Genomic DNA, 4875 nt, shown 5'->3' on the forward strand with positions numbered 1-4875 from the left:
TGTGCTGATCCCTCTGAGGCTTGTATTTCCCAAGAACACTTTTTACTGAAACAGCAAGGTCCCACTTCAGGCATGTCACTGTTTTATTGGGTTTAGCTCCAAGCTCTTTAGAGAAAAGAATTAGTTCAGCAGTGGATTTTAAACAACAAGTATTGTGGCCTATTTTATACGATATATTGAGCAAGATTTGTATGATCATTCTTCTAGCTTTAAAGTCTTCAAACCTATACAGTGTATTTAATGCAAGTTGCAACTTAAACATTTTTTGATGTGTGCTATGTATAAAGTCACTATACTGGCTTATTTGCTAATATTGTCATACACAATAACAGTGAGCATAATAATGGTTCATTCACTGATATGGTTCATAGAAGCCAAAAGGTTGGGAAATGACCTCCAAGTTTATCTGATCCAACTGTCCCCTTACCACCAATATCACCCACTAAACCATATCCCTTTTGGAATGACCCAGGCTTCTCTGCTGTACAGTGGCAAAATGAAACTATTATCTGCCAGGTAGTACCAGGAGAAAATGACACCTCTCTGTGTGTGAACAGTATTTCAAGATAAGTTATGATGTAATGTATGTTTCTGTTTCATTAAAACACCTCAGCTATAAAAATATGTGAAATAACTAGTACAGTAATTTTTCAAGTGTTAGGGCTCATGATAGTCACATGGATCTGAACTTGTGTAGTAAACTTGTGAAGTATTTGGTATATGTAGGTAATTAAGGAGTGAACTAGTACAAAGGCGACAAAGAAAATAAGCAAAACTATTATGCACTATGAGTATGATCAGGCTTAGTGTTGCTAATATAACATAGAAAGCAATAAATATTTTAGAAATCTTCTTTAATGCAAGATTAATTTCTGGCTGCCAAGTTCAAGATTTAAGTTCTGACTTTGCCTCATTTCCAGCTCTGTTGATTTCTGCCAACTACATTTAAGGTGTTGGTGTAATTTACACTGGTTGTGAAATATCAGAATTATACATTTTCTGCACCCAGTGTTACCAAAGAATGATCAATCATATAGCAAGTAGTTAGCACATGCTTAATATTTTCAATATGGATATTGTTCTAAGGTGACTTGAAAACTCTTTAACGTTGGTTCCAGCATTCTTTAAGCCAGAAAACAATGGCAACAATACACTCACATTACTGCCTGGCTTTCTGGAATTCTGCTCAAACTAGTGGTTTAAAATTCCACATTTAAAGTTCCACTGAACTAAATGTACAACAATTCAATTAAGTGGAATACGGATTTCTAATTACTATCTAATTAGAAATTGAATGCAATTTGGGAAAAGAGTGGCTTCCTCTTACTAATGACAAACTGTTTGCTGTTTCCAGTTAGCGTGGTGGTGGTTTGTGAACTCCATGCACAAGAAAGAAATGAAATGAAATTGTGCATAAAATGCACGTTTTCTTTATGCTATGAATTATCTACTGTGATGCATGTTTTTGATCATGTAAGTGTTGGTCTTTTGTTGTTAAAAATACATGCATTTAAGACTTAATAGGAAAACACTCAGCTGTTAATATGTAGTAAATCAGTCACTTAAGTAAACTGGGCTATTCACCATTCATTTGATCATGGGAGTTTAACCCCAGTTTTTATTAAAGCAATGCAAACGCTGTTTGGATTTCAGCCTGCTGAATACCTCGTATCAATAAAGCAATCACAATAATGTTTAGATCAACATAGGTTTTCTAACCTGAATGGGTGATAAAAATAAATATGTAAATCAAAATCAGCTGCAGAGAAAGTCTTATATAGATTATTTTTTTCTTTTATTCACAGAACCCATGAAATGAGGGAGAAAATTTAGAGTACTGTTTGATTTCATTACACTTGTTAAAAGTCCCTGTTTTTAACATGTTTCAAAGATTTATGTGCAAGACTCTCTACCAAGTTAGATATTAATGTTTCTCAATATAATGCCCAAAGGCAAGTTTTTTTGACTTTTCTTATTCAATAACAGAGATGTAAATCTGGAAGAAAACAAGATGAAACCTACATGATAAAAAGGCAACTAAAGGTCCAAAATTCATCCTTATAAGCACTATTGTTGTTACTTTGCTCTCTGCAGAGAGCATTTCTTTAGGAAGAGCCAGAAAAATAAAATCTTGGTGGTCTTTTAATCAAAAGGTATCAAAAGACATTCTACAAAGTTTGTTTTAAAAACACATATCTAAGAGGTGAAAATAGCCTTTGGATACAACTATGTAATTGCTCACATACTGTGAGTGATAACTGCAGAATGCATTCAGTCTTTCAAATGGTCTTTGATGTTTTGACCTGTCTTTGAGCTTCAGATGGAAGGGTTGTTGTAGCCAAGGGCAGCTGTGAATACAGTCAGGATTAAGGAGAGGTGCGAAACCTTCATGGGGTTATGGCTGAGAGCCTGTGCCTCTTCAAGCCCCAAACCCCACCAGTTCTTGCCTCTCAGTTCTGTTCCCCCATGTAGTGAGCTCTGGTGTGGAGAGATGGTTACAGATGGCAATGAATTTATGAACATCAGTTATTGGCTTATAGAAGAGATCCAGAAAACCTGCTGGCATTTTCTTCTGTCTTCATCTACCTCTAGATCCTTTCTAGGAGACAGGAGCTGAAATAGGAAAATTTCACTAGGGTATAGTCTTCAGATTTATGATGGGCAGTTGGAAAATGGGCATAAATTATTCCAGATGAACTACACACATCCCCTTTCTTCCTACCTGTCCATTTTGCCTTGCAGCCCACGACCTAATCATGCAGCTTTTATCTATCAATATATTTAAAACAAAATACATTGTGGAACCTAAACTTAAAATAAATAGGTGATTTAGAAGAATGTGTTCTTTTTTGTAATTGATGTCTGGTGACCTAAAAAAAAAGTATCATTTTCTAGAGACAGTGGATTACTTAACTGCTGTTTTAAGGGGATTTATGAGGCTTGGTTATTTCCTGAAGAATAGCTGAGAAAATTCCAAAAGCTTTTGTGAAGTTTTTGTGAAGTTACTATGATGGTAGTGATAATATTAGTTTTTAATGTTATTTTTCAGAAAGTATTCACCAAACCAGGAAATGTCACTGAAGTTCTGTTTATTATTCACCTACTAAGTGAAATAAAAAAGTTCAGGTATAATTTCTATCTGGGGGGGGGGGGGAAACCTAATTTTTAAATTCCTCTTCTTTTAGTTTTATCTTTTAAAGAATCTATAATTTTGACTAATGCAGGGTCAAAGAAGCACTCCTATTTAATTCACCCTATGGCTTGTAATGTGTAGTAACTGTAATCCAAAGGTTATTTTATTGCCCACAGTACAGTTAAAATTCAATTTTCAAACTTCCTGTTCCTTTAGAGATATTAACTTGCCCTTGTCAGTTTTCCATTAAAGAAATGTCTATGCCTCAGAATGATTTCTGGTTGACTCATGTCAAGAAATTGTCATGAGGTATATGAAGAGACCGTTATTCCATAATATATTTTTAAATTTTATACCTCAACATCAGAAACTTTATATAAGTCATGATTAGCCATCTCTCTTTTCTGTTTTACTCTGATATTCTAATATTTATATTATACAATATTTTATATTATTGATATCCACTTTAGTTGTTACACCACAGCATATAAATCATATTTTAATAACTAACAGCAGTTTGGAACACATTAGAACCTTAAATAAATCATTTGAAACTGTAGTAAAAGATGAATTGTTCTTTTAGAGTCTTGTGCTGTTAACGTTATTGTTAACTCAAGCTGAAACATCAGTGCCTACAGCTGTGACCACCACTTTTATAAAATAAATAAAAATTGCCTGCTGACTTATTTAAATCAGACAGTTGTGTGAATTAATTTTCTGCTACAGGCTGGGTAGATGAAGTGTCATTTCACTGTGTAGATGAAGGTCTGTCGTGGAACACTGAAGGTTAGAACATGAAATGAATCTGTACCAATAAATAAGGTTTTTATTCTTGATTTGCTCCCCCCCCCCCCCCCCCCCCCAAAGGAGTGAAACAAGTAAGAGCCATCACAGAGAGATCTGCAGGCACTGCAGAAGTGAAGCCTGCCAACAGGCCTTGCACGGAAGCAAGGGAGGCCGAAGGTCTCTTCAGGACTGCTTAGTTGAGACAGTTTTGTGGTAAGATAAATAAGCTATGTCAGGAACATATTGATGCTAAATTCGTTCTTTTGCAAATGAGGCCTGGACTTCACTCAGTTGCTCTGAATCAGATCAGGCAGGACTGTATCTCCCTTGAAGTGTTGTATGTTGTAGGTGAGTGTCTTGGTGCAGGGACAGCTTTTGTCAGTGCATCTAGGGAAGTTCGCCTGAAGGCAGCATGGACCAAACACCCACACTTTCCAACTAATAAAATAGCATAGAGAGAAAGAATCTGTTATTTCTAAGAGACTGTTAGAAATATTTTTTCTCCTTTCTTCTTCTTTGGCATGAATTGAAAATATAGAAAAAAATGTACTTTCAAATACTGCCTAGTGCCTTCTGACTCTGTATTAGACTGGGACACTGCATTGTAGTGTCTACATGCTGGCAAGGCTTGTTTGTTATTCTTGTTTGTTATTTTCAGTCTTTCGGTCTTTCCCCTGTCTTGCCTGTAAAAATAATCCACTAAATACTGTGTTTCTTAGTGGATGTCCTACAAACACATATGCACGTGTCTGAAATCTCATTATCTGCTGCTGTCTCGGAGAGCTAACATTTCATCTCTCTGACAGGTTACCCAACATACTAATTACCAACAGAATGAGGATGTCCTATTCAGATGAGTCACTGTCAGACATTATACCAGGAATGGATAGAGGAAGTGAAGAAATCACTAAAAAAGAATTAGCTTGCTCATCAGTGAACTGCAAGTTGATATTCTC

Source organism: Anas acuta, chromosome 7, assembly GCF_963932015.1.
Source record: "Anas acuta chromosome 7, bAnaAcu1.1, whole genome shotgun sequence".
Classification (NCBI taxonomy): Eukaryota; Metazoa; Chordata; class Aves; order Anseriformes; family Anatidae; genus Anas; species Anas acuta.